General features: G+C 40.8%; 1 protein-coding gene across 1 annotated transcript in view; it reads right to left on the bottom strand.

The window, feature by feature from the left end:
* LOC146758533 (cytosolic carboxypeptidase 4-like) overlaps positions 1–22,592 on the bottom strand; it is a 261,669-nt gene that overhangs the window by 10,329 nt on the left and 228,748 nt on the right. The gene's annotated exons all lie outside the window — the stretch shown is intronic.

The following is a 22,592-nucleotide window of genomic DNA, read 5'->3' as shown; positions in this document are numbered from 1 at the left end:
TCTGCCCATCCCAGAGGTGATGAAAATATGTATTGACCAAAATGACACAGCAACACTAGTACGCTTTTCTTCCCCATACAAAATAAGACCCCATGATGGATCATGGTATCACTTTTGCACCAACATAATGATTTAGGCACTAGAGTGCATTTAGAAAGAAGCCAGCACAGCATGACCCAGACATCACAGCATGCTCCAGCCTGATAGCTGTCTGCCCCACAGGATCTCTGGTGCTCTGTTCCCATGCTAGCACATTACAGACACAAGCAGACCGGCAAAGCTGCATGTTGGCCTGATAGCAACGTTACATGGAGTGGAATTTAATGGGGTGGCGAGTTTGCTTCCTGCTATGCTGCCACCAAATATCCACATCACTGTGAAGCCTCTCCCCAGCACAGTGCTGAGTGTTACTGCTGAGCTCTCTGCACTCTTTCCCTTTCTCTCTCAATAGCTCAAGTATCACTAATACTCTCCCATATCGAATCTGCCTTCCAGGCCACTGTGTGCTTCCTCTAGCCCCCCCTTTCATTATCTCTTTTGCCTTACAAAGAAAATAACTCATAACAGACAAAGCAGTCCAAAGGAGGTACTACCATTCACGTCTATAGGGATATTATAGCATCTTCCAAGCCTACATTTTCTCACATACACAAGCATCTTACTCACTTTCTTCTTTATTGTTGCTGCTGCACATGGCACAGATATCTTTATTGAGCTGTCTTTCTAATCGCTACTTATGTTTTCCTGAACAGTCAGAGCTAATTCAGAACCCAACCATGTGTTTGAATGCTTTAAACTATTCCTTCAAACATGCTTTACCCCGCCACCGTCTGTATTTTATCTTCCATTCCCGTAACCACAGTCTTGCTGTCCTCCTTCCTACTGTATAATTCATATCAGCTGCAAACAGTAAATCTTAGCATTTTACTGTTCTCCTCATTTCTCAGTCATTAAAGAAATACAGACCAAAACAGAGTGGTAGCTGGAGTCACCTTACTATCCATTTCTTCCCACCCCAGTGATGATTAATACATCCCACCTATTTTTCCAGACTTTTAAGTAGATTTTCACTATACAAATGACCCTTTTGTGCCTCACCCCAAAACTCCAATCCCTTTGGGATTTCTTTTGGGTGAGGGAAACTCTCTTCTCCTTAGTTCTGACTTAACTAGGATGTCCACCAATGCTGCTCACTTAAATATGAGTCTTAACAAATGACAAACTTTGTATACTGCATCTCCCTTCACTCATGCCATCAAGGCAATTAACTCAGTCACTGTGCTTCCCTGCCCTTGTGTTTCTCGTAGGTTTTTTCTTTTTTTGGTGGTTCTCAACCTCTGGAGTAAATTTTAAAACATAAGGAATCAGAATGAGCACATTGTTTAGCATGTTTGAGATGTCTGCTATCTACCCCACTGGCCATTATTAATGATTTTACCAGTTTGAATCTTCAGTTCCTTTGTTCCCTTATAACTCTTACAGCAATAAAACCTGAGGTTTACCTGATTCTGTGTGTTGTAGCCTTGGTTGAATATAAAATAACACCGACAGATAACGTGCAGACATTGTCTTCCTGCATAAAACAGCCAGAGTGGTCCCACAGCATTCTGCTCTGTGCCTGTCCTGGCTGCCTACCAGCTCTGCCAACATGCCTGTGGCCCCAGGACAGCATAAATAGCTCCAGCATGCATCCAAATCTCAGCCTTCACAATTCCTTATTATTCCAGTCCTGAGGGTCCACTGTTTCCTTCCAGAGCCTTTTGATTATGCCTTGGAGCATGCTTCTTTTTTCCAGATCTAAGTCTGTTCTATACTAAATCCCTCATTTCCTCTGACTCCTGCTTCCATTGGCACCAGAGCAAAACTTCTACCCGATGGCAGTCCCCTTGCCTGGGCCACGCCACACGCCAGCTCCTGCAGTTAAATTGCCATGCACATATTCACAGATCAGCCCAAGACCTTCTCTTTGTTGGTCTCCTTAAACATTTACTTTAAACACGTCTTCATAAAGAGACTCATGAGTGAGAGGTAAGGGCACAGAGCCATCTGCAGCTCTGAGCCTTCCTTTCTCGTTTCTGAAATTTCACATATATTGTATGGCTGTCCCCTTACACTGCGCCTTTTCCCCTATATTATGAAGGATTCCTCATGTCAATTTTCTATCTTTTTTCATTTCACAAGTTCTCTTTGGTTATCTTCAGCCAGCTGCCAAAGCTGGTTTCCCCACCTAACACACTTCCAAGTGATCAGTGACAGTAAGCAACTACAATTCCAGAATTCATTGTATTAGCACTTCTAAAGCAACAAAGGAACCATTGATTTCCCAAGCCAAGGATACACAGGAAAGCACAAAAGGCATACGTGCCCAGTTCAGATCAGAGAGGAAAGAGACACACTGTTTGGTGAGGAATCCAGCCTGGTAACTGCTCCCTTTGAAGGTGAAGGATGGGAGTACAAAGAAGGGGCTTGTTGGCTGTGTTCTAATGGGTGTTAGCATAATTATTCTGATACAGGATGCTTCTTGCAGCTTGAATATGTCAGAAAGTTACCTTAACAGACGTATTTTACCAAAAGGCCCAGGGAGAAAGAATGATCTTTTTACAAGAAGGTTGGGTTAGGAGGGACATCCTGTGAAGGGTCTTGGGAATACAGACCACACAACCAGATGCCAGACATCAAGATAAGTTCCTCCAGGTGAAACAGTTGCCACCAGCTGCTAACCAGGATTTATAGGTCTGCGGAGTCCAAAGGCTCACTTTATTGCCAACCCAGATGTCCGCTGGTACAAGAAGTCTGATGGCTGATGGGGTTTTTTTAAACCACTCTTTTGGCTGAGAATACGATTAGTATCAAAAGAAAGGAACCAGCAAACAAAAACAACAGAGATCAAAACTGAATATTCTACATTATTACAGCAGATATGAGCCCCTGTTGCTTGCCCACAAGGAACCTACCAGCAGCATGAGCTCAGACGTTTGGACTTGTTTACCAAGGATGAGTGTCAATTAGACACAAACTTCTTCAAACCACCTATAAGCCTTTACTGCTCTTATAATCCCACCAGCAAAGGCTTACTTTAACTTCTCCACTTACTGTGCTTTTGGAAAGAAAGAGAAAAAGAAATCAGGTGTTTGAAGGCTGTAAGGAACAGACTGAAGAAAGGGAAACAAGATCAGAGAGACAGAAGTAGGGTGAGGGGGAGGCAACTATCTCTATCAAGTGGGATAACTGATGTGACTCACACAAAAGCAGCTTATATTTCCTCTTGTTCTGCAATGAATATTTCCACTTTGTCTTTTTCAGAGGAGACCAGCCAGAAGCAAATGCACAGCAGCTGAGTAATGCCTCAACCTCCAGAGCATCATGCAAAAAGAGAAAGACATGTAGGCCTCAGAAGAATAAACTAAGTTTCTCTGAGTCTTTGGAGACCTACTGACCGTTCACAGTGTGACGCAGGCAAACCTGTATTAACAGAGAAGATGCTGACTCCAGATTATAGGCTTTCAAGACTTCTTATCTTGCAGCTGTACTACCTGAGAAAATTTGCATAAGAACAAGCTGCCTCTTTCTTAGAAGTCTTTTTCAACCTGTTTTTATGATTTCCACTTAAAACGATAATCCTCTGTTTGTGACACTGCAATCATTTCTACTACAATCAAGTGTTCCATCCAGAAGGAGGATTACTGTCTCGGTTTGGGGAAGTAATATGGACCTCAGAAAGAACAAAGCAGCCAGTTTACAAGCAAATGACCTTGATAATAAAGAAAAAAAGAAAACAAGAGCGTGTATGATCAGATCTGCCTCTTCCAAGAGACATCTGATGCACTTCAGGCTCACAAGAACTGGTATTTCCTCAATATGTTCATACAATGGAGCTGGAAAAATTGGCAATGCCTACCTTCACTGTGCCAACCCAACATACACTCAGATTTTTCCTTAGACAACCTACCAACGTTTTAAATGTGAACACTGGAGACACGTATACAATAAACCTAGCACAGTACACAACGCCATGCATTTAGCACCATGTCTTTTGAGGAGGAGCATCGCCTCACATGGTGCCGAGTGTCAAACAACTGTTCTAAATCATTGCCACTGGCAGCTGCTCTGAAATCCAAAGAACAAACGGTTAAAATAAATGAAAGCAAAAGCCTTTTTCTTTCTCCCCCCAAGAAGATAATTTAGCATGACTTTCCACAGAACAATTTGCATGGGATTACCCACAATACACTGCATTATGGTAATACTCGACAATCTCTGATGCATATTAGACTGGCAGTGTTAAAAATCTGTCAAAGGAAAAATAAACGATACGGGAAAATGATGATGTAAGACAGGACAGTAAACACTCTGCACTTGTGTAATCTGCCAAAATTCACTCCAAAATTGGCCTGGGAAAGAGAATGAGAGAGTATTGCGCACTCGGAACAGCTTTAGGGAACATTCCCAACTCAAGCAGAAAACAATACCTGACTGAGACACGGACGTAATCACAGAGGAGTGGAAAATACAACAGATCCGAATGAGGAGCTGAATAGGAAACACGGAGTGATTTTCTTCATTTCTTTGATTTCCCACTGGGCAGTAACCTGGAGGGAATCTTCCCTCTTGTTCATCCAAAGCAGGTTCGGTTCACTACCCTTCACTACACACGTTCACTCAGTCTGCCTTCTGCTCCTCTCCAAGCCCCTCTGTATCTTCTTCTGATGCTGCTGGTGATCCTTAATGGACTCTGCACAGTCTCTGTGTTCAAAAGTGTTTGTCCCAAAACAATGAGCCCCAGAGCTGTATTAGTCGCAGAATCCAAACTACCAGCACCTCCTGCCCTCAGCCATGGTTGGCTGCTCAGCCCTTCAATACACTTCACCCAGAGAACAGGGACGCTAAGGATTTCTTGCACCGACCTCGTACTTTCCTACATAAAAAAAGCTGCAGGAAAATAGTATCAAATGAACTGATTTTGCCAGTTCCATGCATCATGTTCCTAGTAATTCAAGTAATTGTCTATCACTCCTCAAATCCCTAAGAATCGTGGAATTATAGATTCTTAGCTTAGGTTGGAAGGGTCCTTAAAGATCACAGAGTTCCAACTGTCTGCCATGGGCTGGTTGCCCCCACCAGCTAAGGCTGCCCAGGACACTAAGACACATTCCCCCAGGACACTAAGGGGGAATGAGGCATAGGTTTGGCCAAGAGGTGGGAAAGAGAGAAGTTGCATTTTCCATGTGGGTTTATTCAGTAATTCTCTCACCACTAAGTTGCAGAAAATGGAAGGAAAAAAAACCACAACAACCAACAAACAAGCAAGGGATGAGGCCAAATTATATTGCTGAAGAGGAGTTATAGAGATTAGTGTAGTAATTAATCAAGACAACCATGTCAGCAAGGGTCTGACCTTTATTCCTGCCCTAGTAACAGCTTTGTCCCCGATGACTTTTGGCTTGCATGCTAAAGCGATTTAGATACATCCCTCAATTAATCGCAGGATATCCTCTGGGAGATAGGAGAGCAGTACTGCAAGCTGCCAACAGGGATGCTGAATCAGAGGAGGAGTGACCTAGTGAAGGGCACCTAGTGAAGGACATCAGCAGAGATGGGGAGGTAACCCACAGTTCTCTTTACCTCCTACACTTCACCCCTCACTGCTGGAAGCAAAATTGTTTGAAGCATCTAATTCGAGATCCTGCCATATTTTAAAAGATTAAGATTTCCAAAAAATAAGAAAAATAATAAGAGTGTCTTAAAATAACTTGCGTCTTTTTCTGTAAAGAAGCAACAGCACCACATCAAACTCACTCAGGCAGGATGACAGGCAGCTGCAGAGATCACGGCAGCAGTTGCTTCCCTCTTCTCTCTTTTCTTGTGAGATAAAGACCTTCTATCAGGCAGATGTGCTGCCAATCCCACACTCGTAGAGAGTGTGGAGTCCCTTGCTCAGTGTTTTGGGTCACCTGCAGCTTCTAGAGTAACTAGCAAGCACTACTCTCTGACAAAGAACCTCAAAGCTCTGCAGATGCAGTTGTGCCCCTGAACATATGGGAGGGGAGTACCTTCTATCCTGCCCACTAGGGACAGACAAGTGGAATCTGAGCTCTCTCAGAAAGGCAGTGTACAACTACAGACCTTCAGTAAACAGAAGGACTAAAAAGCTACACATTCAGGAGAGTGGTGAAGCTCAAGATTGGCAAGAGATAGAAACAACACTAGGAGACGTCTGCTTCTATTAGAATAGCTATTATCACAGCAACTGAATACCTGAATCAGTTTTTGTCTCCTAAGAAAAATAACAAACGCATTTGCCCATCAAGTTTGTCCATTATGGCAGTTAGAAGCAGAGACTGTCAGAGCTTTATGCCTGTGAATTAAAGTCCCTGTCAGGATCTTAGCTAGTCAGAGTGAACAGAAGCCTTAAATTAATAGCTTAAGTTACAAAACTCAGAACAGCTAACACACATGTTGAGTACACCCAGCTGGTTGTGAGGTTTTCAGATACTTGTCTGAATGAACCCCAGATCTCCTGCTCAACACAGACAGGGTCTCGTATAAAGTCTGGAATAGATTTTCTAAGGTTTATTTTTAGCAGCTGTTCCACAGTTCTGATACAGAACAGAGACAACCCAGACATGCTACTCTGATGGTGAAATGAATCATTCTTTCAGAGCTCTGAAAGCACTAACAGGCCATAAAGGTCCTCAGCCAGACCCGCCTGGGGCCTTTACCCATACCCTCTACCTATTCTAAGAGCCCCACTTCAGCTTAGGGCTCTGCTGTAAAACTGCAGGTCTGTAGCTCCTGTAGCAACGCTTCCATGCTTTTACCTGAGCACACCCTATGGTGTGTATATGGTGTACCCTATGGTGAGACTCTGACTCACAGAACTGACTTCCCAGCATCACCTTGTCACTGTGGACCTGCCAAGTGGTTTCTGAGCTGTTTGATCCCACAAACATCACCCTGAATTACTAACGTGTGTTTTCACTTTGGATCTGCTACACTACCATGGACTTGCCTAATAATGTGGACTCGTGGCTGAATCCAAGTACTCTTCAGAAGCCTGGTCTGCTTACCTTGCTTGGAGACAGTGAGACTTGGCCTTGGCTGCCAAACAGAGACTATCTGGTATTATCTCAATTTCTCCTACTGCTAGCACTGACCCTAATTCTTTTCTCAGAAGAGGCACACATACTATTTTTCTCCCATATACCTCAATACAGAGATTACAACATCCTAAACCACAATTAGATTAGGCCACCAGAACTATCTCACACTACAATCCAGATACAAAAATAGATTCCCTTTCCTTAGCTATTGTTGGCAAACACGGGTTCTAGTGAGAGAAGTTATTTCTGGACTTTTACTGGCAAGCCTTCTTTTCAGAGACTAAAAGGAAGAGCTGGTGCTGGTGGAAAAATTGTTAGACATGACTTTGAAGAAATGGCAGTTTCTGCCAAGCTCTTATGTGTGTTTCTCTGTGGGGGGAAAAAGGCTTTATTAGCTTTTCTTTCCAGAGGTCACATCTGTGAGGGTAAGTGAAAGAAAAAGGCACGTATGGAAAGTCCTCCGTCTCAGATTGACAATCAGCTGCACAGTCAGTGCCACAAAAGCCCTTTTGCACTTGTGCCTCTTCTTTCATGAAGGAAAATCCCCATTTTCTTAGAACAAAATGATGGCTGAATGTGAATGCACTGGAGTTTCCCGCTGATTTTGGTACACTGTGTTATCTCCTACTTGGAAACCCTGAGCACTTCTCATCAGGCATTTATATAGATCTGTGCATACACACACATTTACATGATCACAGATGTACAGGGACACATTTCTAAGACTCTAGCATTACAACAAACAACAACCATCCATAAAGACACAATTAAAGTTACACGTTCATCAGACACACTGGTGCACACTTGAACATGCATTGGACTGTCTTCCACACCCACGTGTATCCACATTCATGTTTATATTGTAGTCTTCCACAGTCTGTAGTTTGCACCCACGAATACTAACTGCACAAACCCAGCCCAGCGGAACAAACACTCATTTAATGTGTAATTCAAAAACCATAGGCATGTACTCTCCATGCACTCTGCTGCTGGCTTTCCCCTCTAAACAGGATGCAAATCCTACACAGTCCTATAGGCTGAGTTCTCTCTATACAACAAGTAGCTGAGCTGTGGCACACAAAAGTGCCAACGTGCCATTGCAAGAATTAAAGGTTTTATGAGTCTTTTCTCCACTTCCACAGTCTCCCCCTTCCAGTTAATGTCAAGCGTGTATATATAAATGAGATGTATTTGGGGCTTGTGCCAAGTCTCTGTAACACGGACACAGAAATAATATGGGTAAAACATGATTTGTATTGGGACTGCTCTGGTTGTCTTAAAAAGAAGGTCTTCAGTGACTGATTTGGCCTTTCTGGAAGCTTCTTACTGTTTAAATTGTAGAGTTATGAGACCTCACATTCAGTTCAGCTTATCACAGCTGTACATCCTCATGTGAAATCAGGGGAACTGACTGAGAAGAGTAGGGTACTTGATGAAGCACATTGGGGATTGAAATGTGTGTTATTAAATGTACATGAAATAAACAAAATTTCACTCCCATTTATTCCAACCAGTCAGAATCTCAAGCAAAGGCAACCTGGCCTTAAGTGGACTGCATTTATATATCTGGAGTGAGCCCAGAAGTGTCAGGTGCTACTCATTCTTATGATGCATGTCAGCATGTAACACACCAGATCTTATCAGTATGAAACCAACACCTCTTTGGGCTGTCCCTCATCTCTGAATGTTTTCACACAGACTCAGAAATCTAAGGTTTTCTCTTCCAGAGAGCATCACTAAAGATTATTCCAAAAAGACACAGAAAATTCTGCTAATATTCCTCCTCCTCTCTACCAATGAATTCACAGAAGACATCATTCATGCTACACCAACTAAGGGCAGACACTAAAACGTTACCTGAATACCCTGAGATCAAATGTCTGTCCAGAAGCAGTGAGTATCAAAAACATGACAAACAATTCACCATTTACACACTGTATCTCTGAATCAAGAGGTTGAAGGTATTTAAATGGAAGCTGACTTGACTTCTGTCTGTTATCTTTTCTGCTTTCTGTCAGCAGCTTCTCTAACACCCACTGCTGTGGCAAACCTTGCTTATCCTGTCTTCCTATGCCACAAAACGTAACCAGATTGGTTTAATTTCTGCAACACCTACGCTGAGAAAGATATTACTAAAAAGCTGTAGAAGAGTCAAGGAACATGTGCTGCGTTCCTTCCAACACCTTGATGAACACTGGATGAACAGAAGTGAAAATACTTTACAAGGAATAAGGCACTTCCCCTCACTTTACAATGCAGTAGGTCACACCAGCTTAGACAGCCTGTACTGACAGCAATTGCCTGCTTTGTTTTGCTTTCCACCACCTTAGCACCCTTTGTGTCAATACATATAAGAACTGAGCTGCGCAGTGTGAGGAGCCCACCTTACCCTTCTGCTCCAATCTCAGCTAGAAGAGGAGATGCGAAACAGCCTTAGAAGACATCCATCTCCTCTGCACGTGGAAGCCCACAGGACAGCAAGGCACACATCCATAGACCCCAGCACTGCGAGTGTGCTGCCTGACATCAGGCTTCATTGCAATCCTATACACCACACTCCACACCTTTAATTAGTTACAAATGCAAAGGAACTGAAGGACAGATTTCCCACCTAGCTTTGCATTTATTAAAAGGTCACCAAGGAAACATGATTTTTTTCCTGTGAACAGACATCAAAAGCTAATGAAACCTGAACTTCATCATTGCTGTGTACCTTTTCTTTTCAGTTTTCATTTAGAAATGAACTTCCTTTCCCCTTCACGAGATAATCCAGGCTCCCACAAGTGCTTTGCAAGAATGGTTTGGCCAAAAGGGTGAGTTATGCATCCCTTCCTTTTTCTCTTTCCACTGACAGCCATGAAACAGTGTCATACGACAGAGGAATGACACACAGCACAACATAATTCTAGCTGTACGTAGAAAATATAGACCTTAAGGTAGCCACATGTGCTATGCATAGATGCACAAAATACAGACATGTATTTAAAGCAATAAATATGCATGTCAGTTGCACACCTTTTGTGTTCTGCCTAAAACCAGAAATAAATGCATGCATACAAACATCTTTGGGCACAACTTCTTCCAAGTGCAGCACACAAACACATCCTCTAGTGTGCATACAGATGTTCCCCTAGCTACTGCATTGAAAAGAACAATTATGCACATCCCATAACTCAGTGGCAGTAACATGCCATTGCCACTTGTGTGCTCGTGTCTGTATTCTAACACATACCCTACCTCTATGCATGCGAGAAGGCTGGGAATCAATAACCACTTACAGCCCTTCAATCCAACACTGTCAACTTTGTTCCCCTCTGTTTATAGTGACAGACAAGAAGAGTGAAGACAGGGGACACATCAGTATGCAGCGTAGGAGAAGTGGACACTATCAGCATAAGCAACAGACAGGAGCTACTGAATTCAGTAGTGGCTGCTCTTGCCTCCTGCAACAAGCAGAGCTGCCACTGTCCCAGAAATCTGGTTTATTCCCAGGAAATTGATGCAACCAGATAGAAGAAACCAGAGCAATAACCGAGGGCCATTTTCCTAAAACAACATAATTGTACAAAAAAAAAGATTCGGAAAAAAAATTCAATTCTTATTTGTTTCCTAGGTCTGAGCAATGATCTTGTCTACATAACGATGCACAACATGCTCGGTATAACACCAGAACAACTCGATATCATATCCTGCAGAGAAGACAGCATGAAACTAAATATACTTCAGACACAGCAGGCTACCTTTAAAAATTGTCAAGTTGCTTCGTTGACCTTTTAAAGGGAATGAACATACAAATGCATTACATTTAAGAGCAAGTCAATACCTCAATGAATTTCAACCAATCCTGCAGCATGTGGAATAACCAAAAAGCTGTTGGTCTGACACGAGCTCTAATCATGTACCTCCATCAAAGCTCACAGCCTCACCCACCCAAAATGCTGTCCAAGCATCTCAGAGCTACTCGGTCTCAGCCTACAACATGGCCTTGGTTTTACAGTCCTGAGTTTCTCACTGTATCTATATTCAGAGATCTTCTGCATTATGAACACGTCCCATTACGCCAGGCCTGAATCTCTCCTGGGCAGAGATTGGCATTAATATAAATATAATTATGGTCATTTAATAAATGTATGATGCATGTCACTCTATCTCATTAAATTAACAACAGGAGTGAATTTCGTATTAGTCGTGACAAGGCCCATTTTCAAAGCTGACATTTAATATCACTCCCCAGCATAATCATACATCAGGCTTCACAAATTAAAGGATTTGATGTGAGCGAGGGATGATCAAATACATGAAACCACAGAACCAGTGCTGTAGCTTGCTGCAGATATTCAGCCTATGTAATACATTTACCTACAACTGATGAACCAGCAGAAATTCCAGCCATTTCAGTGCACACGGGGGCTCATGAAAGCATTCCTGATTTAGAAAAACTTCAGCACTTTGACCTCTGGAAGCCCTTCCAATCACCAAAGACAATGGCTTGATCAGAAAAGCGACCTTTCGGTCACTATTTCAGAGCCAGTCTGAGCTGTTTTCAGACTCCATTTACTTCATTCTCCCTCACTAGAAAAGACAAGAGGGCTGCTCGCAAAAGGTCACTGGGAAAATGGTGTCCAGCTGCCTGCTGCAAACTTCCTATGCGCCATCAGACTGCAGGGAACATAAAGCCCATCACATAGCTCATCCAGTGCTTTCATCTTTGGTGGAAAGCAGTAGTATTGGCCACGGTGTTGACTTTAGGTGCCTGTTCACCCAGGTGCAGGACATCTGAAGGTTGTGAGCAAGGTATTGTGTTGCTCAAGCGTGTTTATGCTGCGTTACAGAGCTGTCTCCCTTTTTCCCATCACTGCCAATTGGCGATGCATGCATGCATGCCCTGGGCCATCACAACATGGCTGTACAGCCCATTCTCCCCAACCCAGATGACAAGTCAGATCCAACTCTATTACTTCTCAATGCTGGGAAAAAGAACACAAGACAGACAATAATACAATGGAATTGAAGGCATAATATAACAGAAAAAGAAAGCGGCAGAGGAAATATCTTAACAAGTGCTGGTCCTCCATTGTTTTCACACAGAATTAGCATTTCAAATCAAATAAACTACTTAATTCAATTCTCAGCTCCCTCACAAGCTAACAGCATTTTATATTTATCTCCAAGTCAGAACAAGTCTTTCCACTTGTAGCCTGCTGGCCATCAGCTTTTAAAGGAATACTTCCCACTGAGATGCTAACCGTCCTTCTGATCATGTGGCAAAAACATACACATACTTAAAACCCTACTTAGTAAAAGAAGTCATCTCTACCAGGAATAAGCTACTGCAAAATGGACAGTGTTTCAGGGCTTTTTATTCCCATTGTATGTAGCTGTACTCCTCTCACAGACTCATTTGCAATATCGTTTTCAAACTCATTGAAAATCGCCTTTCTCATTTTGTTTCTGAGTGAATCTCTGATTCAATATTCTTGTGTAAGTTCACCTGCTACTTCCAGCACCACCAAAGGAAACTTTTCGCAATAGCCAAGAAGAGGTGGCACGCAGTAAGAGATTTGGTTAGGAATACTTTGGGAAAAACTTATTTAATCCAAGGCAGAACTTAATTGTGAAGTACACCAGGCTTCAGGCGGCTCTTCTCAGAAAGAACTCCTTGGGTTTTAGGTTACATTTCTGATCAGACGTCATAAGAAGAATAGCTTTTTCTTTTCCAGTCATTGCATTGAATTCTTTTTTACTGTCTTTAGTAGCAATTGCCATGAATTTTCAGTTACTTTCTTAGCTTCCCACATCTAATTCCTACATTACTTTGGCTGATACCCTTTTTCCCCTTTTTCTTTTGTTCACAGAGAATTAACCTATGCATTTTTCACCTCAGAATATCTTGATCATGATTAGGTAAATGGCCTCTACCACTGTTTACTCGTATCTGTCAGAATCTCTAGTAAACAATTAGTACTGGCAAAAAGGAAACAGACTAAAAGAAGTGAAATCCACCTCTTGACAATCCATCTATTACATAGATTCTTCATCAGTGTTATGATTCACTGTCCTCTATGCTCTAATTATCACCTTCTCTTTACTATTATACCAAGATGGGTTTTAACTAAATGTGTTCTCAATTCTTGATTAAGCTTTTTTTGGGATATGTAACAGAATCTATTTTAAAAACATTGGTTTTAAAATTTATAATACCTCCGTAATCTTTTTTTTCTTCCTCTTGTGGTCTGCTTTATTTATAATACATCCTCAGTCCTGGACTATTATCCCATATTAAGGGAAAAACATACATGAACACATGTTAATAGAAATGATGCGCTCTGCCCTTATTAAACGTAATTGGGTCATGATCACTGGTGTCTAGGTAACCACCAACTCTCACACCGAAGATTATTTCACCCTTTCCTATCATAGTGTGGTCCAGAATAGAGCTATATTGGATACAACATCTTTTGTACTAGAAAATAATCATCTGTAATGTTCGGAATCTGTAATAGAATTTACTGCTGCCTACACAAAATCTCAGGTACATAACACCTAGACAGAAGTCTCTATGACCACTCTCCTCTATGACCACTGGAAAGCAGTTCGGTTTATCCATCATTTACACAACCATTACCTTTCCATCTTTTCTTCCTTCTCTCAATTTCAGCTCTAAAAAGTTGTTAGATAATAACAATAATACATCTTTCCTTTTCACCAAGAACCGTACGTATCCCATGACACACAACTGCACTCATTTCCACATGCATCATCTAAGCTCCTCTTGGTATCATATTTGTTTGCTTTAAGAAGAAAGTGTGACGCCAAATCACACTTACACTTGTTTATTCCTTTGTCCATTTTTCTAAGTGGAACTCGCTTATGATAATTACTTGGTTGAAAATATTTTAACGATTCCTTGTCTCACTTCAGCAGCTATTCATCAAAGATTAATATTCTATACTCCAGAAGCTGCCTGTCTTGAGTGTCTGAGAGTAAAAGAAATACTGCAAAACATCAGCACTTGGATGTCTCCAAATTCTCCTTCTCTCACAACTATGAGTAGCCAACAACTTCTTTGATCTCTACTGTCTTCAGCTCGTTCACCTCTCATCTGTCCCCACTTATAGTATGTATGTGAATCACTTTTTAATTGTCCCTAATGTCTGCATTTCCATAGGCTGTGTGCTGTAATTTCTCTTTTCTGACCATGCATCTTCACTTGCAGATAGCCACCATCTGGCATCACATGCATCAAAAATTTCTTCCTTGGACAAAAATTAGAATATAGCAGGTTTCTCTTTGTCATCCATATGTGGTATACAACAGAGCCTCTTACCTAAAGATAAGCCATGAAGCTCCAGAAATATCATGTCTAAACATATTGCCTTCTCTGCCTCATAGATTACCCAGCACAAGCAACCTCTTTCATCTGTAAGTTTATCACATTCAGAAACACATATTTCTCCTCCGTTATTCAGAATTAAAGTGTTTGCAATTCAGTTTGGTTTAATTTACTTTGGAAATGAGTTAAGCCAAATTTAATTAAGGCCACCTTAATTCTGCTTCAGAGTGTTGACATGTGGCTTAATGTGGTTTAGCACAGGACTTTCCACTTGCTCCTTTAGCTAATTCAGAGGTACTTACCTGCACATTCTCATACAAACTATTATAGAATTCAGCCTGTTTTAATTAATTATCAAAACAGAAAGGTAACTTGGTTGCATTGTAAGTATTTTTAAGAGAAGAACCTGCAAGTTACTAAATCTCTCTTTAAACCAACAGAGAAAAAACTAGAGTACATCTGAAAATAGCAGGCAGACGAATTCAAATTCGTACAAGGAAATAATATTTAGCACTTTCTGATCCCTGGAACAAAATATCAGGGGACCAGATGGATTTCCAATCATGTGATGCTCTCAAATCCAGTCTGAATTCTTTCTTCTATGAAAAATCTTACACAAACACGAGGGTTTGGTACAAAGCTGCCTATGTAGTATAGGAGGTCAAAACCAGAAGAGCTGATGGTTCTTTCTGGGACCATAAGCTGAAATAAGTGTTGTGGAAGAAGGGAAAGAGGAAAGACAATGCTATCAGTACAGGAGCTTAGCACATATGAAAAAAAAAATATAAATCTCAATTGGGAACATAAAAAAGGAAAGACCAAAGAGACAAGAACTGGATGAGAAAAAAAAAGAAGAAGAAAGGATGCACCTACAGATTTCAAAGTTGGCAAGAATGAATAGAGTTAGTTTGATTTCTTTTTGACAAGACCAAGGGACCTACGATTGGATCATCCATGAATAAAGACAACAGTGGATGTGGCAGAGAACAGCAGATTAAAGAACCTGGGAGCTACAGCAGCTGTGAGAAGTACAGTGCAGAAATCAGTGGAGGGACAGAATGGAGGAGGAAGTGAGATTAAATTTCAATATATAGTTTACATTCAATATTGGACAGCATATCCAATACCACTAATATCACTAGTATGAACTAGTGGAGTTCACTGCTGCAGGAAATCCCGTGTGGGAAAATATTACGAAAGGGGACAGAAAAGTGCCATAATTATCAACAGAGAAAGTTGCTCATTATCATTACCACACCCTCGAAATAATCAGGCCTCATGCTGCAGCATATGAAGCAGAAAGGAGGCAGGTCAGGTGGGCCGGTAGGATTATTTCTTCTTTTCCATGTCTTAGTGTAATTGAATCAGTTGCACTACAGCCTGGTTTTGTTCTCTTAGGAGCCACGAGGAACCAAACACTGTATGAGACAGGATACCTGATCATATGGACCAATGGTCTGATCCAGCATGGCAAATGTTATGATGCTAAGAGGGGTAAAAATCAATCTTCGCAGAAAATCCTGTGTATAAAAGACTTTGAAATTTAGATGCTTCTAAAATCCATGCAGAGTAAAAGACAAACGTGGCTCCTCTAGCCTGTGCTTTTGCAACCTCCCATTCTTATTTGCCATGCCTGAGGAGTTCATGATTAGACTATGAGCTTCATCAAAGGGCAATTTTCAGCTGCCAAATAGATTTGTACAATAAATCCACATGGGACCAGATTAACAAGCAAGAGAGACATCAGAAATCAAAAACCTAGCCGCTGTAATTCCACTGAAAACTTGAAAGGATGATGTGCAATGATATTTAGACTTTTAAAGAGACACTGCCAGAATACTACAGCTAGTTTTCATTAGGAATTTTGCTTTTCTGTCTCACATCCTTCCCAAGAGTTCTTTTCATTAGCAGACTTAAATCCCACTTATATTCAAGGCTGCACCGTTCAGAACTGTTCAGTGGGCTTCAGAAAGAGTAACATTTCATCCAAAGTGCAGCATCTTTTCCATGCAACCATAAATTAATTAATTGCAAATGAATTTTTTGATTCTAACATCTAAGTTGTCTGGGTTTGCAATGTCAGCACCTGGGAATCTTCGATCTAATCCCATCCACAACTCCCAGAAAATGGGTATGACTGAATACTTGCATTTCTGATTCCATGTAGTCTGGCTTTTTATTTCCTAGGGAAATAAAAAAAAAAGCTTCTAGGGAAGCAGCTCGATAACTCTTTCCAATCTGTACCTACTACCACCTTTCTTCCCAAGAGTATGGGAAGACTGGGCTGCAACCAAGCATCTAGAAAGGTTTAGAAGTAGTTGAGGGAGAAAACAAACAAACAAAACAGGTATCAGCTGTTTATGGTATATTGGAAGGGGAAAAAAGAGAAATATCAGCATTCAGAAATGTACAGAATCAAGGTAACATCTGTTTTCCTTTCCTGGGTCCCACAGAATCTGCTGTGTTCCTTGGTTTAACAAATAAACCAGCTGCTAACTAGGAGATGCTCACATCATTTGCAAGTAAAAGGAAAGAAACGCAGGGATTTGTTGGAACAAGCCCTTTAAGACTAAGCCCCAAACAGAAGTGGTAAACATCAGAGCTACAGCAACTGATCGATTATATACAGTAGTGGAAAAGAGTTGAGAGAAAGAGGGGAGCACATGATGGCTCTGCTTTGCTGTTCCAAATACATCCATGTCTAGTGTACCTCCACAGAACTAGATGCTTCCAACTCTGCAAAGTCAGATCTACAATGACCTCATCCCATCATTACTTTCTGTTGTGCTGAAGAAAAAAAAAAAAAAAAAACCTAAAAAACACCACTAACAACAAAACACAAAGCAATTACAAACCACAACAAGGGAGGGAACCTGTTCTCCAGTTACACTGACAGCCCTCGATAATCTATCAACAACAGAGACAAAGGAACTGATTTAAGATGCTATTACTTCCAAAGGGCTCAGATTGTGCTACTCTGTTTATTTAGGAGTTGGAGAAGTCGAGATCCTATTTGATCAGCTTTGAAATTGGTTCCAAAAGGCTGAGAAGTCAGCTGATTTTTCATTTCTCTGTAGTTCAAGGTCATATACATTTCTCCTTTTGTTTATATCAACAAAATCCGAGTTAGGATATAACACTCATTTTTTCTGCCAAGTCCGTGGAGAGTTCTCATCCAAGACTTTGCTCATCTGACTCAATCCAGCCTAAGAGGACCAGAAAATACAGGTTTGTGGCTGCAAGCCACAAGCCCTGGTGCTGTGCTTGCAGACTAATCATTATGTTGCTCTGGCCATCCAAGGAAGATGAATGCTCACCGTCTCCTGGTTGGTTTGCTCTTTCCCATGTGCCTTTGCTCATTTCCTAAATGCCATTAACCTTTATATCGTTGCATTAAGTGAAATCGTCAAGACTAAAAGGTACCATTAGAATATCTTGAAAACTGAATCACAATTTACTGAAAAGGATTGGTGGGCACAAAAGGAGCATGAAAATACGGAAAACAGGATGCAAACGTTTGCAATGGGCAACAACTAAAGAAAACACAATGAGCAGAAAACCTTAATTTAATCCTTCACTCCTTAGATTACTACAAGATAACTATTTGTTTTTCTCTTATACTTCTCTTACAATTACAGCTGCTTCCAATTTGAATCACTTTGGACCAGAACTGGAAGCAGAACTATTTAGAAAAAAAAAAAACAAAAAAACATTCTTCTATATTTCTTAGCATCTGCTTTTGAATGACGTGCCCAGGCCTCAGAGGGTTCACTAGATGCACGTTTTAGAGATGATTTTTTGGATAGAAACTTCTGGATGCTTGTGAAACTTACTCATACTTAGGAAAAGTGTAAAACGTGGGAGACAATGGAAACCAGAAATAGGAAAAGCCTCAGATTTCAAAGATGATGTAAACAATTTACTGGAATGCTCATCAGAAAGCCCAGAATAAACTCCATCTCTTTTCATTTCCCTTCTGCAAGTACTTATCAAATACGCTCTGTGGCAAGAACATTGCTGCAACCATTTCTGTTGGTGCCTGAATACTGGCATGAGTCCAAATTAAAATTATTTGCAAGTTTGTGCACTAGGCATCCAATTACAAGAATGATATACAATAATATCATTGCTTCTGTATGCCAGTAAGACAACGTTATGCGACTGCAAACTCCCTCAAAACAACCCAATTTCTGACTATCGACTGTAATAAACTGCTTATGAATAAGGCATACATAAAAATTCCACAGAAATATAATATGTGATACGCAATAATAAGGAAGATAAAGAAAATCTTTCATTGCCTATAGATAACTATAAAGAAACAGAACTGCAATTTCAGGGACAAATGATGTATTAGTAACAATTTGGTTATTTTGGACAGAAATGGGTCAAACCAGAGCAGTCCACCTCTGAAAGAGTAGCAAGAGGAAAGGCTTTCATCTTGGCATACTGCTTTATTTCTGCCACACTTTCACGGCAATTCACTGGTTCATTACTTGTATAAAATAATTCAGTAAATGCTAGCCAGGTTACAGGGGATGGATAATGGCAGCTCTTCCCATTTATTAGACTCTCATCTCTGCAGTTACTGTATAAGGGGCCAGGATGCAGAGCTTTTCATCCAGTTCTGCTACCCGTTTATCAGCAGCTCCGTCCTTTTATCCCTCAGCATTTAAGTACTTCCATCTCCGAAATACAAACTATTGGCTCTTATCTAACAAGAAAGTTATCTTGGTTTTATGCCAGTATAGCATAGGAAAAACAAAAAGATGCAATTTATTAACCTTCTAAACAGAACGAGACAGACTTCAGCAAGATGGCACATGATTTGTGGAACACACGTTACATGACTAATGTCACATCCTCGCTCACACGAAGATGGCTCACAGAACCTTCAGGGACATTCACTCTCACAATTTATCTGGGGTGAGTTTTGTAGAGATGGGGGCTTCTAATTGTTAGACAGGCCATGACTTTTGACAGTTACTCTGGCCAGGCTCCACCTGCCAATTGCTGCCGTTACATCAGGCACAATTTTACCTCTAATTTCTCCTACTGTAAATGACTGGAGAGAATGCAAGCAAAATCAAATCAAACCAACCAACCAACCAACAAAACAACATCAGTTTTTCCTCACCTCTAGCTTGCTTTACCAGTTCAGTGAATTGAGTAGTTGGACTCAAAAGAAGAAAAACTTTTCCAACATGAAGATGGGTTCTATGGAAGAGCGTTCCTGAAATTCCCCAAATCCTCCTTTCAAAGGTGTTTTGAACAACTATCAACAATTTCTTATGAACGTATGGCCACTCTGCTCGGTGCTGCTCTCCCTGATTCCATCATCTCTGCAAATGGATGGCTTTTCCCTCTCATCAAGTCGGATAATAAAAGTTGGGGCATTCAATTCCCCTCATTCAGAAGCATTAGACTGGACAGAATTAATTTTTTCTCTTGACTCTCCCAAAGACTTTCTTCAAAAAGGGATCCACGTCACCAGTAAAATCTCCTTCAAAGGGTACTGTCAAAATATCTGGAATAATTTAAAAACTCATTTGTTACTCCTTGTTGCGTGTATCCCTTTGAAGCAAGAAGCTGAAGTCTATTTACATCAGTACTTCATCTCCTCTACCAGGCACAACATGTCAAGGAAAATGCCTTTCCAACACCACATGTACTGAGAGAGCACGGAGCTGAGTTTTGAGATTTGCCATGTTTCTACTATATCTGTTTTGGAACGCAAATGTATACATGGCTCAAAATACATCAGACTCGTAGGATGGTGAATACAGTTAGTAATCTGAACATCCCAGTGCAGTACGTTACTACAGGCGTCTTAACTAGTCAGCCAAGAATCAAGAAGAATAAAGTGTAGTACAATAGGATATGGTAAAACAAAGAGCTATGCCAGTTTAAAAATGAATCACACTGAAGAAACTTAGGAGAATATCCATATGCGTCAGTGCAGATTTGATTCTTTTGGGCCAATATTTGCTCCCGATTGTACTGAATAGAGCTTTCTATGGCACAGCCTTATATTCAGTATTCTGCAAACCAAATAAGACAAGATGGCTCAACAAAATCCTGCAAAAGGAGGACAGTAATACAAACCTGGAGGGCAATAGGTCCAGTGAGGGAGTTAATACAGACTGCATTCACACTGGGAGAGAAATGATAGGCAGTTTCTGATTACTTTTTGATTGTGAGATTGTAAACTGGTAGAAGTAGGAAGGAGAATTCCTTGTTGAAATGGACTGCTTTGTTTTAGGCAGCTTTCAAATGGAGACACTGCTGTTCTAAGACTCAATTGGACAATCCAGACAAAATCAAAGAGAGTCTGGATTTTTTTTCCCCTTCTTTTCTTCTTCTTTATGTTGAATAAAACCTTAGATAAGATCAATAGTTTCTTTAGTTTTATGTTTCTCTTCCTTAAGGGTAGATGGCTTATTGCATTTCCATTGATCACACAGACAGGGAGATTCAACAGAGACAAGTCATCTTTTCTTTTGCTCTCATTTCTGCCCTCCCCCCATACCCATTTGAAATCAAATGACTTTTAATCGAGGCTGGGGTCACAACTGTTTCTCATTTACATATCACTAGTAACAAATTCATGCCTTATTTTTCACTCACTAAACTGCTTTAGAAATGAAAGTCACATTTCTATACATGATATGCCACACACCGTGCAATCGAAAAACTTTAGGAACTTCTTTTCTGGGCCTCTCTATCAGACAGGTTACCTCAGCCCTCCTACAACATTGCTCTGTGGTGAGAGGGGGCTTACCTGACAGCCCTGTGTATTTAATATTTAAGCTTCTTACAGTCTCTACAAAGCCTTCCTCTGTTTTTTCCTAAATCCTTTGCAAACTCCCTATCAGATATGTGCAACTTCAAGCACAAGAAGTTTGTATCTCAGTTTACAGTCAGCAAAGCAGCTACATTCACCATTATTTTCACCATTTTCAAGAAGGAAGAAAGTCAAAGATCAGGATCCAGAACTGCTACCGACACCATTAGAAGCCTGACCACCAGCTTACCGAGTGGTGGTGCACTTGGGAGAACGTTGCATAAAACATTTTAGATCTGCTGGCACAACTTATGCAAACTTGGGTTGAAAATACTGAAGGAAGTAGAGAACAAATCATTAGACACTGATATAACCTGATGTCCAACTGCTTTTAGATGTTACTCAGATTATCTAGGAAATGAGTTAAATTCTCCATGGAGATCACTAGGAGTTTTGCCACTGACATTAGTCAAGGTAGAATTTCTCCCCACTGTCTGAAGGAAATTTAAAACCCCACCACAACCTGTGGTACCTATTGCACCCCATCAGCACTTCTCAGAGTAGGGAGCACTAGGTGTAATGCTCAGGGCAGTTATATTCTCTTTCTTTAAACCATCTTCAGATATTTCTTCTGCCTTTTCTATCTAAGAAATGATGTGAGTATAGTAGAGCACTGTTAAAACAGTAGCTGAGTACTTGCTGGCCACATTCTATGGAATGTAAAAGGATTAACATAGAACTTGCAAAGAATAATTTGAACGTCTTATTAATTGTTATTTGTAACAATGGCTTTTTCCTTAAGGGTCTTTTCGGATCCTTAACCACATATTAATGCTGTATAGATAAGGATTGCTCCCTAGTGGGAGAAATAAGGTGGAGCACAGAATCCCTTCCATGGAAAGCAACAGCTTTGGGAAAGGAACAAAAAGAATTCACCAACTGAGCAAGTGGAGAATTATGTACAGCTAAATACAATTACCAGAGCTCAAACCATGTACTTAAAAAGTGCCAAGAGGCTCCTGTCTCTGATGCACTCAGCACAAGTACAGCCCTTCCCACAGTATCTGGAACATCATTTGGTAAGAAATTTAGCTCCATTTAGTTCACAGTTAAAGCTGTGGCTTCAGCTCATAGATGAGCTACCTTTGGCTGTCAGTAACAAACTCCAAGTGCAGAATTCTCAGTGCAGGCTCTTAAGTTTAGCCAAGCAAATGCCCAGATAGACTGCAACAGGAAGTGTACGACTCCTAATATTCATGTTAATTACCTCAGATCTACTGTGAATACCATTATAAAGACACAGTCTGTATCATCTCAAAAACACTCCTTCATTCAGCTCAATATTTTTGGCATTAGACTGGAATTTCTTTTTATT

This window comes from Coturnix japonica, chromosome 13 (genome assembly GCF_054131305.1).
Source record: "Coturnix japonica strain WE chromosome 13, WE-NBRP24, whole genome shotgun sequence".
Classification (NCBI taxonomy): domain Eukaryota; kingdom Metazoa; phylum Chordata; class Aves; order Galliformes; family Phasianidae; genus Coturnix; species Coturnix japonica.
This window is presented reverse-complemented; position numbering and strand designations above follow the sequence as displayed.